Consider the following 12,156-nt stretch of genomic DNA (forward strand, 5'->3'; position numbering starts at 1 on the left):
GCGAAGCGGGGCTCCGGGAAAGGCGGGGATCTGGGTAAGCCCCCCAAATCCCACGGAGTCCGACCGACGTCCGACGTACCAAAGTTAGAGGAACTGAAAGGTCTGGTGAACCGAAGGAGGAAAAATCAGTTGTCTCCCGAGGCGGAATCTGCCCAGAAATTTTCAGTCATTACAAATGCCGGGAATGGCGATGCTTTTGCACTTAATAGAAACTAAAACAACGCCGAGGGCAAAGGCACGTGAAAGGAACAAATTATCGCGAAGGTAATCTGCATTTACTCCCTCGCTTTCTGCTGAGTACGGCGCGCACAGGCGCAAACAGGTGAATGTATCTGAACTGCTAATTTTGACGGCGATGCATAGGAGGGAGATTAGTTTCTAACAGAGATGTAAGTTCTCATTTCAATATCAACTCTTGGAAACGCTCAGCTTCATGGTATGGGTCACAACTACTGCGAAAAGAGACAAGTTATGTTTTAACCATTTGCGATAAAGCCAAAAAATACAGAAAACCTGAGAGAAAGAAAATTACTTGCTTTTCAAACCCTGATTGTTTACAAAGCTATGGGGAAAAATAGGAAAAGAACGAACAGTTCGAATTTTGAAGACCTGGAAATCTTTAAATGAATTTTAGCAGAAATTACTCCCAATAAAATATCAATTAATAATTAAAATATTAATATTTGTTCCTATTTTGTTTCCCCAAAAATGTAATTTTTATATTCCAAATGCTAGGAATTGTTCTGAATGCCTGTCCTTTGCCAAAATCATATTTCAGTGCCTAATGAGCATAAGTTTCAATTTTTTCTGCACCAGGTGCAAGGTTTAAAATTCATATTTAAACCATTTTTTTCTCCCTCTTCTAGCTGGGTAAATTTGTTTTTCATACTGCAATGCAGCCGGGAACGCCGTGGCTGCGGGGTTCAGCCCCAGCACCGCTCCTTCCCCCATCAGAGCAAATTTTGTGTCGGTGGTCGAGAAGTGAACGAGGGGAAGAACTGTTGGTATTAGGCCTTCAAAAAAGAAATGTGTCTCATGCGCTACCATTTTATTTCTCCTGAGCAGCAAGCAAATAGCCACGGTACGGGGAAGGGCTCACTCTGTGGCTGGCATCCAAAATAAGGCAGTCAGCTAAGGAACGCCCCTCCGCTCCTCGCAGCGAGAGACTGAGGGACCTCACTTGGGACGATGGGATCTCGCTTCTCCCGTGTGTCCCTGCTCCTGAGAGGCCAGGAGCTTTCCCGCCATGCAGAGATCTGTGCCTGTTTCAAAGGTAACAGTACGCTGGGCGACCTACCAAAAAAAGCCCATTTCTCAGAAGGTGAGTCTGATTTGAACACATACCCCAAAGACACAGCATACCTTCCTGCTGTTCGTACGAGCTCTTCACCAACAACTTTGTGCAACAGCAAAGGTAGGACCTGACACTTGCCAAGCTGAGCATTTGCTTCTTGTGAAGAAAAACCCAAGTGTAATAGTAACACGTGCAACTGGGGGCTGCGATGCGGTAGATGGTCTAGGTTGTGTCCCCTGGAGAATCTCTCTTTGAGGGATGAATTTAGGGGTTTTACCTCACAATCAAGTATATGTTAGGGGAATCAGGTCTGATGAGGCTTGGTATGAATTCCGTTTCTTTTATAAACAGCTATTTGACTGTAAAACTGTCCAATGTAAGACACGAGCAAACGTTAGTGCCTTAACATAGAGCAATACAAACATTCGTGCGAAAGTGCTGGCGTTGTTTTGCCTTCTCGGTGCACCCTGTGAAATCAGTCCTGCTATAGGAAATTGTCCTGGAAACCAAGGGTCAGAAACTATATTCACTAATGATCTCACTGCGTATTTACAATTATATATAAATAGTTTTGCTTGGTCCTAACTAAAGAATTTTAGGTGGGTTGAGTCACACAAGGAACTACAAAGGCTTGGAAAAAAACAGCTGAGATATCTCAGAGAGAAAATTATGACAGCAATGAAGGAAAGCACACTTTTAGGAAGGACATGGGTTAAGAATTGGCTGTGTACCATTAAAACACTGGCATGGGCCTACTCCTACGGTCATGCACTGGTAATGTTTCACAGCAGTAATGCAAAAAGAAAATCTTGTTGTTGGGAATAATGAATTATGGCTTCTGATAAACAGCGAGGTGCAGAAAGTTACAACTTGCCTCGGAAAACATTCCTATAAAGCAAGTCAAAGTTATCTTCTAACTAAGCTGGAACCTTTCACAAAAGAAGAATTGGGTATTACTGTAAACGGCTCCCTGGACAGGCAAACAGATCATCAAACAAAACATCAACATTCAGAAAGACTGCGACAAAAAAGTCATGAAAACATGATAGCACTGACCATAATTGTTGCTCACCTTCCCTGGAAATCCGACATCCAGTGCCAGCCTCCCAGCACCCGGTGTGCAAACATTTGAGCAGCGAACATAACGTTCAATAAAAAGATTAAGTATTTATTAGCCAGAAGGGACCTTTCTGTTTTTTCAATCTGACCACATATATACTTCGTGCTGTTGATACTATACTTTTTTAGAAGCTCAGGGAGACTTTTGCTGTTTCCAGAAAGGCACGCTTTCCCGACTGGAAGACACCACGAGGTGGATGGAGAATCCAGCCTTTGCTGCAGCCGTTTGCTGCTGTGCTTAGCTGCCTTCAGCGTTTCTCACTTCCAGCTTGAGTTGGGCTGGCTTCAGCTTCCAGCTGTTGGTTCATGCAATGCCTTACTTCACTTAGCTAAACAGTCCTTTCATACGTAATATTTTCTCTTATGCAACTTATTTTATTCCAAACAATAATCTTTTTTTTCCTGCCAAAATAGATGCAGCTCCTTAATTTTCTACAGCAATTTCTCCAGTCCTCAGAGAATTTTTGTACCTTTTTTCTTTGCACCCTGTGCAATTTTTCAACATTGTTTGAAATATATTGACACAAGAACTTGTTGTTATTTTAACATCTCTCTTGCTGAAGTAAAATACCTTGCAAAGTAAAATACCTTCTTAGCAACTGATGCTTACAGCTGTTGTTTTATTTTTTTGCCACAACAAAATTTTAAAGACACGTCATGCTGATGTGCTTTCCCACTGTGATCACCACAGTATTTTCAGGATCACTACTGCGAGTTTGTAAAAACCATGGACTGCTTGGTGGTGTGGAGCTGATGGTAGAGGGATGTTTCTGGCGTTTCTTCTGAGCTCTTACGTAGCTGACTGAGACTGCAAGTAACCAGGCTGAAAGCTTTAGTGATCCCATGGGAGCCTATGACATCTGCTCACGACCCCTTGTAGAGTCACCCTTTCCAGGACCCTTTCCATCACCTGCCTTCCTTGGTCCTAGATGTGCAGCGCTGCAAACAGCTCCGTTCGTGTGCTGGTTGTTCCTGAAAGTGCCAAGAGACTGAACAACAGACTCGGGTCTTTCCAAATGTCCCACCTTACTCACCAGTCTTCTTGCCACTATGTTACCTGCAAAATTTATTGGTGTGATTTTATATCAACTTTCAAGTTACCCATGAACATCTTGCACAGTTCACAAACTAGCTAATATGAATACTCCTCCTCCTATATAGTGTTCATATACTATACTCCCACATAGCAGTATTCATACTCCTAAATACTAAAGGTATTGCCTTCTCGGTTAGAGAAGGTTCTTAAAGGTTCTGTTGACTCCAGTTTCTTGCAGTTTTTGTCCATTTGCTGTGTGCATCAGTTATATCGTGCAATGCCTCCTCTATGAGATGATAACTTTGGTTTCACTAGGCTTCCTATTTCTGCTCTCTATTTTATTCTCTAATGCCTCAGTCTGGCTGTAGAATTCAGCACATGCTTAACTTTCAGTTGAATGCACTACTTGTGGGTTTACATGGGTCAAATTTGGCTGAAATGAATTCAGATCAATATTGCTGTTCTTCTTTCTTATCTTGTCAGTCTTTGTGCTCTGTCTCCCTAAAAGCTTTTTGTCTTTTTTTAGGGCTTGGCAACTGTTACCATGGTGTTCCCAGGGATGTTTCTGAGGTGCAGCCTCTGGGTCTGTATTGATGCAGAAGACTTTAGGCTCAAGAGCTGCTGGCTTGGTAGTTTTCACAGGCACTGAATTAACTGAAATTCAAGACAAAAATCAGTATGGTAAAATAGCACGAGGGCACATATCACTGACTTCCTTGTCTCCTTCACTGTCCTGAGGAACCCAGTTTTATTTTGTTTTTAATTTTCAACCTCAGAGACCTTGTATAGTTAATTTTAATCTTCCTTTGAGGGGGGTGCTTTTTTTTCCTCCGTTTCCTTTTTTCCCTGTGGCTCGAAGAGTTAACTGTTAGCTGCTAATTAATCACACGTTCAGATACTATTCGGTGCGCGTTTGTATATGTGACAACACGTCTACTCCAGTGACACGCTCTGCAGCAGCTGGAATGTACATGGTGATTTTTACTCCATGATGTATTTACAGGGGAGCTGCAGCCCGGCTCAGGGCGCAGCATCTGGCGTGTGTCACTCACCCGTCCTACCCAACCCTTACGGGCTGGAGGCATCACCTGTCTCTCCTCTACTGATCGCGGCAGATGAAGAGATCATTATGCAGGGCTGGAAGGGAAATCTAGTGCTGTCATGAGGGAATATATTAACATGTGTGAGAACACACTGAATGCATTGAATTTAGGGTTTGATTTTGCTATATGAAAGCTCATGGAAGTTTTTTCACGAACCGGTATAGGAATAGGCTCAGTTTTGTCCTCAGAGGTAGACCTAGCAGCTTTTCTGATGTATGTATTGTGGCACATTCGGATCTGAGCTGAATCACTGTGCACCCCTCCCAGACGTTCTACAGATATTTTTGTATTTGTATATGAGATATATAATACATTTTTCCTCAGCTGCGCTCAGGACAGAGAAGCGATTTCAGACAAAATGTTCCTTAGCAATCACCCCCAAGTGCAAAATAGGTTTTATTTTACTTTTTTTTATTGCTATGATGTAAAAGTAGAAACAGGCTGTGTCTGAGCTCTGTTGAAGTTGCTTAAGCACCAGCCCTATTAATATAATATATGCACTAAACTCTTGATGTAATTGCGATATGTAGATCCTCTGCAATATCCAGTCTCAGTGATTTTGATGGCACACAGTCATAGATTTGCGTGCTTTGTTTTGAAAAAGAAAGTGTTTTTATGTGAAGGCCTTAATTCCTAGAAATGTTTTTACTTTAGAAGTGTCTTTCTTTCCACTTTTCTAGATAATATTTCAGGCAGAGGGAGGTAGGTGGCAGAGAAAGACTGCAGCTTGAGAGAGTAAGTGGCTCGATGCGAGGAAGGGACAAGATGATCAGGTTTTCAACAGAGCACAAACAGGTAAGGTATATGATTTTTTTGTCTGTACAGACTTTCCTATAATACTGACAATATGAAGCTGGGATGAGGAAAAGAAAGACTCTCATTTACTTCCATGATTAAGCCTTCCTTGAGCGGAAACTTTTATTGCTCAGAGTGGGCAATATTATATCATACCAGAGGGGTTGACTGGTTCACTTCTGTTTTCTTCAATGCATATTTGGCTAAGCCTCGAGAAAATGTCACTAGAAAATGTTAAGTCACTAGAAAATGTTAACAGAGTATATTTTAAGCAAAATAAGTGCAAAATGAAGTAAAAAGAAAATTCACAGCAAAATACTGGAGGTGGAGCCATGGTACAGGGAATTGTGTTCTCATCGCCTGGAATTGCCCCAAATAACGTAGCTCCTGGGTTGAGTGTAAATAGGTGTGATTTCAGAGGCTGGAAAATATCCTGGCCTTCTGAGACTGAACAGAGCCCACATTTAAGATTTTTTTATGGCCATACTTAACAGAGAACTTAGTCCTGATGGTTGCAAAAGCCAATCCCATCTTTAGAAATTAATTTGGAAAAACAAACAAGAGAGAGGAAGACGGTAAGAAAGGAAGAAAGGAAGGGGCTGCCACTGCAGGTATGTGCTCAATCTGCGTGAGGGAGAAGGGGACAAAATAAAATGTCATTTTATTTTCATAATAATACCTATTTATTGTAACCCAATCCATTGGAAGCCAGTGTATACATAGCCATATTGTAGCCCAGCTTGAAACTCTGCCTTAATTTCATATTAGTATCTGTGTAGATTTATCTCATTTAATACGGAAGGATAAGAAAATAGTATGTAGATGAATTACTTGTAATAAATAATGATGTTCCGGGCTCCGTTGAGGACACATGTAATTTGTGCCCCATGGCCCTGCTTGTACACAAAAATACTAGAATAAGGATGAAATTATGAAATCCCATGCAATAAACACACCCCCAAAAGGAAATCATAAAGTGCATACCAGGGATCATGTGCTGGGATCTTCACAAAAGATGGTTGTACATTTTAAAGAAGCATTTTTTCTCATGCTGAGGTAGGCACTTTACTGAATTGCAAAGTGTTTTACATGTACATATAAATCAGTCAGTGAGCTGGCAGAGGAGGTAAGAGCCATCAATTTAGAGAAAGTAAGCCATTTCAGGGAAATCATAAAGTGCACACCAGGGATCATGTGCTGGGATCTTCACAAAAGATGGTTGTACATTTTAAAGAAGCATTTTTTCTCATGCTGAGGTAGGCACTTTACTGAATTGCAAAGTGTTTTACATGTACATATAAATCAGTCAGTGAGCTGGCAGAGGAGGTAAGAGCCATCAATTTAGAGAAAGTAAGCCATTTCATACTTCTCCCATGACTATGCTTTCTTCCTTAATGAAGGCTTGCATGCATTAAAGAACTTCTGGTCTACTGAGTTAAATTTATGGAGATATTATCCTAACAAATCAAGTTTTTGAAATGCAGGTCCAGTTTATCTATCAAGGTAAGAGAATGCAATTTTCGATTCAGAAAGATACCCCAATTGAGGAAAACTTTAAAAATTACCTTTAAGTTTCTGTTGAGGTTCTGTATTAGCTGGTAAGAGCCAAGCACGTGGGGTGACAAATACTTGGAGTTGCTGCTTCACAAGAAATGAATAGGCAGGACTTAATTTAGGCTCAGAATTTGGCATAACTTTTTGAATAACAGTTTTCAGAAATTGATTTTTAACTCACAGACAGTTCACTGACCAGATGGGAGGATGGTTCATTGTAGAGGAGAGTATGAAAGTTGAAGAGCTGGCCAAATGCAGAGTGGAATGGCAAGGCAACTCAAAGCTATTTCTGTGTCCCTGGCTGCTGAAATAATGCAACTGCTGCATTAAGTAAACTAGCTTGTCAGCCATTAAGGCATTAATTTTTGTTATATTGCCTATTGCTGGTCACGGGGACAATTTTACCAGTCTGTGCAACTCTTGTCCTGATCTGCTCCTCTACTCCCGACCTGGGAATAGACTGGGACCTAGCTTTACTGGTTTTGCTGTGCAGGAATGCTGCCGCCTCCCGGAGCCCTCGCGCGCAGGCTGGTAGTTGCTCGGGCTGCTCCAGCAAGGCAGCTGAAGCAGGGGCTGAGGGTGATTTCCAGGGAAATCAGAAACGGGCAAGAAAAAGCTGCTGGGGGAAGCCTGACATCAACTCCACGCTCCAGAGGAAGAGCGGGAGCCCCGGGAATCCCTTACAGCTCCTTCCTCTCCCACATGCCCCGTGCTGCATCCCAGCCTCCTGCACACCCGAGGGCAGAAGCATGTCTTTCAGTACGCCGTGTCTTTCCAGCCGACGCGTGCCAAGCCATACTTCAGTCTCTCGCCTTCCAGCACCATGCAAACTCCACAGTCCTCGCATTCCCGCAGCGCTGGACACCCCGCTCCTGCCCCTTTCTGTACGGAGCACAGCTTGCGGTCACACTCCAGGGGAAACCACACACAGATTAATGGGTGTTGTGCTCTTTTCTAGGTGAGCATCTTCTCATGGGAGAGGAGAACAGTCATTATTCAGCAAAACACACCCAGGTGCCTGCTCCACTGACCTGCAAGTGCTGTTACACTGTTTGAAGCCAGCGTTGGAGAAGATGTCATAACCTCTTTGCCCCTATGCTTTCTCTCGCCCCATAGTCCATATATGCAGAATTATGGGTACGCTGCTTCTTCTCTGCTTGCAGCCGGTTTGGGGTGTGTGTCCTGCTCTTCACTGGAGCTTCAGAGGTTGGCTGCCAGTTCTTTTTCATGTTACTTTTGCGCATTACCCTGGCACAGTGTCAAAAGTCAGTTGCACTGTAGAAATAGGGTGGTGTTCGTCAGTTCAGTGTTCTCCAGTTTGCCCAGCCCAGGGATCCCTCCTGCAGCTCCCCGGAAAATGCACATCCTCCCTTCAGTCCCAGCAGCATCCTAAAAGCAACTGCCCTGTGGCACCCTTCTGTATGCTTCTGTTATTTGAGAAAAGCAAGGTGACTCCCACTCCATGAATTGTATCAGTGTTAATATCCTAAATCAGTGATGCTGCCTCACAGCTTTTACGTAGATGAGAGAAAGCTGGCATAAGGGTAAAATGCACTTCCCAAAGGATATTCAGGGCATCCTGAGACTGCATGTTTTCATCCAAGTAGTAGTCAGAACCGTGTTTTCTTCTGCATCCAGGAGAGCACATGCTACAGTATTGATTCCACACATACAAGAAACACTAAGCAGAAAAGAATACTCTGCCATCCTCATTAACTTAGTAAAAAGGCAATTATTTCTAAGCCAACACATTTTTTTTCTTCAGCTGTGTTCCTCTGTACTCACCATTTATCCTAAAATGTAAGTCAGTTACAAGTTCCTTTATCAACACAAAGAGTCAATCCTTTTGCTTTTCAGAAAAAATAAAAAAAATATTTAAAATATATATGAAAACATGCACAAAATATATACAATATCTTTCACACTGAAGAGCCCCAAATGCTTTGGAAGTTGCAGTTTACATGTCTACTAGACTGTTCTTACCAAGATTATCTATCTATCTATCTATCTATCTATCTAATCTATCTATCAATCTATCTACCTACGTACCTACCTACCTACCTACCCACCTACCTACCTACCCACCTACCTACCTACCCACCCACCCTATCTATCTACCCTACCTACCTACCTACCTTCTTACCTACCTAATAGCCTATCATACAAATTCCTCACAATTATCAGCTATCTAAGTAGAGACAATTTGAAAGGGACTTCATGCAAAGGGAGGGTTGAACACCTAATATCTAGAAGTCAAGCCTTCAGATCTAGAAGATGCAATGGGGGAACTTCTAAACTGAGGACTAGAAAGAGCACTTTGGCTTCCCAGGGTTGGGCAGCCTGAAAGCTAATATGCAGCAGCTTCATGGCCAAGATTCACCTCCAATCTCTTTTAGGGACCCATAACATTTCCAGTTTGCTGCTGTCTTTTGTGGAAACACTTGGCCTAAACCAAAGCCATTAATTTCTCACAGCTCCACTGAGTTCATATTTTTCTCCTTTTTTTTTTTTTCTTTTGAAGGAGGACTGGAAATCTCCCTGTATTTGGAACATTAACATCTTTAAAAACCCTAGCACAGGTTAATTAGTGTTCGGCTATACAATAAGCCCTACAGCTGATCACCATTTAGTTATGTTGCAGTTGATAGTTTTGACAGGGCTTTCCCTGATGCTGTTGCTTTCTAGTGCTGGTCCCTCTGTCATGGGAGGGGGGAACTTTCAATTTATGCCCCCCTCCTCTGCCAGAGTCATCCTTTCCACCCTTTTTGCTGGAGTCAGATAAGTCTCAGCCCCTGGAGACCCCAGTGTGGTCCCTTCAGTTTTTGTGGTGAGATCTCTTTTCATGTGTGCTTTCAGCAGGTGCCCCTCACTTCTGCGGGCCTGGTTTGGATTGGGACATTTTCCTAGAAACTTGCACCCTCATCTCAGCCCTGCCAGTGTAAGCAGCATTCCCGGCGTGGATGGCCAGCTGGCTGTTACAACCTTCTTTGACACCATGCTATGTAAACCTACTCAGGGCAGGTCTTGTTGATGTGTGAAAAATGCTTCTGACAGCCTGCTCCCACCTGCACTGAGGTTTCCAGCTTCACAGACTTGCTGACCCACAGTGAGCAACAGTTGGGAAAACAAGAAAACAGTTTGCTATTGGTGGGAAAGGGAGAAGAAAAGGAGTGGAGGAGTAAGTTTGGTTTTCAGAACAGAAGTTTTCAGAAGCACATTTTTGGCACCGTGGGCCAACAGCAAGTGCAGTAAGAATGAGCCTGCAGAAATGCTTGTTATATACACAGCTCTTTCCAGAAACTGTTTTTTTGATTAACTTATATGTATTGACTGCTTTCCACCGATCAACTTACATACAATACATGTACATTTGGCTTTTCTGGGTAAATGGGGTTTGTGACTGCTCAGAACGGTATACCACTGGTATACCAGCGACTTGGGATGTACTCCCAGATAAAGGTATTCTGACACGCTGTCACAAATGGACAGTTTATCATGAAGAAGACAGTAAAAGTGGTTAAAAAATGTATGCTTGTATGTGTATACAAATATACGTGCACACACATATGTGTATATATACATTGTGTATAGATAGATATACACACATGTTCTTCCTCATTCTCTGGCAACCATAATGAAAGTCTGGAGATGAAAATTGTCAGCAACCGACAAATTGTTCACTAAAAACTGGGAAAAGGATGCTTTTCTTAAAAAAAAGGTAAAACCTAGTATTCAGTTGAAGAACTGCCTCAACATAAAGCGTGTGGCCAGGCCAGTAGATGATGCTTCTCTGAAACCAGAAGATGCCAGAAGCAGGTCCTTCTTTCTCCCCTGGAGGTCATGGAAAGTGGCTGTTCCCAGAGAGCCCCTGCAAGGGAACAACTCCCCCCACAGACTGCAGCCGCTCCTGCACCAGGTACCGGGGGGTTATAAACAGTGAATGGAGACATTGGCCAAACCTATGGGGAAAAAAACCCAAAGCACTGTTTGTGTTCATGTGGCAGTGTTTGGTGGGAGTGTAGCAACTGCCCATACTTTGGAGGAAAGCTAGTCTCTGTCTGTTTTCTAAAAATCAAATCAAATGTCCACGCCACAAAAAGTGCACTCTCAAACCCACTGTTAGTTGTCTGTGTTATTTCAAAATCCAAGGCAACTGGGGCTGGGAATATTTACAGCCATCCATGAATATTCTAGACTTTAAAATGTCACTAAACTGTCTTGATAAATTTTTGTTTCTTTTTCCTCAGTTTTTGCTTACCTCTAGAGCAGGTTGGAAAGTTACAGTTTTTTCCTGGGCCCAATTTTTGAACAAATAGGAAAATATTGAGCAAATAGGGAAATATTTTGGAAAAAATATTCCATCTCCATTTCACTTCTGGAAAATTCTTTCACTGGCCAACCTCACCTGTGCTAGAAGATTACATCTGTTAGTGAGTGAAGTTCTCGGAAATAAATTCTCAGTGCATATGGCACAACCTTAATCTAAAAATGAACTGTTCATTGAGGTAGGCACAGGGCAGGGTTAGGAAAAAATGGGATTCATTAGGAAAGGGATAGTTTAGAATTAACGCAGTGGAAGGTCATCAGGCTATAAAAATAGTTTTTAGCCACTTCCCCTTTCTACACTTTTCTGGATCTGCCTGATTGCCTCTGGTTGAGTGTGGTGTGAACGGACCCCTCGATGCAAAATAGGGCAACTGGGCAGCTGGGCACTGCGCAGGGTGGCCCTCAGGGAACTGTTCCTGTGGCTAAGCTTGCTGGAGAGAATATGTTCGGATTATAACCTCTCATGGTTTTTGGTAGCACTCTTGATTTGATCTCAGGTGCTTCTCACAGTGGGAAAATCACCAGCTCCAAAGAATAACTATGTTTTTGCAAACCTCCCAGGTCCAAAGGAGGCTTTGGTTGGGCAAAGCATCTATTCCAATAATCTAGCACAGCACCTCCAAATACTCGCGTGTCAACTGGGAACTGCAGAACATGATCCCTTTAGATTTGGGTGTGCAGTGGAGACAGACCTATTGAGGACGGATAGAGAATACACCATATGGGACAAAACCAGGCCTTGTTATATGCTTTAAAAAAATTGAGGATGAGAGGATTTATGTTTTATCACTAGTTTGGGAGGTGTTGAGAATGAAACACTTTTGACTCTTTGTTCTGCTTTTGCCATTGGGGCAAAATCTAAAGCAAAGAGAAAAAAAATAATCTAGAATTAATTTAATTCTAGATACCACCCAGTGGTTTATAAACTC

Source organism: Aptenodytes forsteri, unplaced genomic scaffold (assembly GCF_000699145.1).
Source record: "Aptenodytes forsteri isolate BGI_AS27 unplaced genomic scaffold, ASM69914v1 Scaffold217, whole genome shotgun sequence".
In the NCBI taxonomy this organism is placed as follows: domain Eukaryota; kingdom Metazoa; phylum Chordata; class Aves; order Sphenisciformes; family Spheniscidae; genus Aptenodytes; species Aptenodytes forsteri.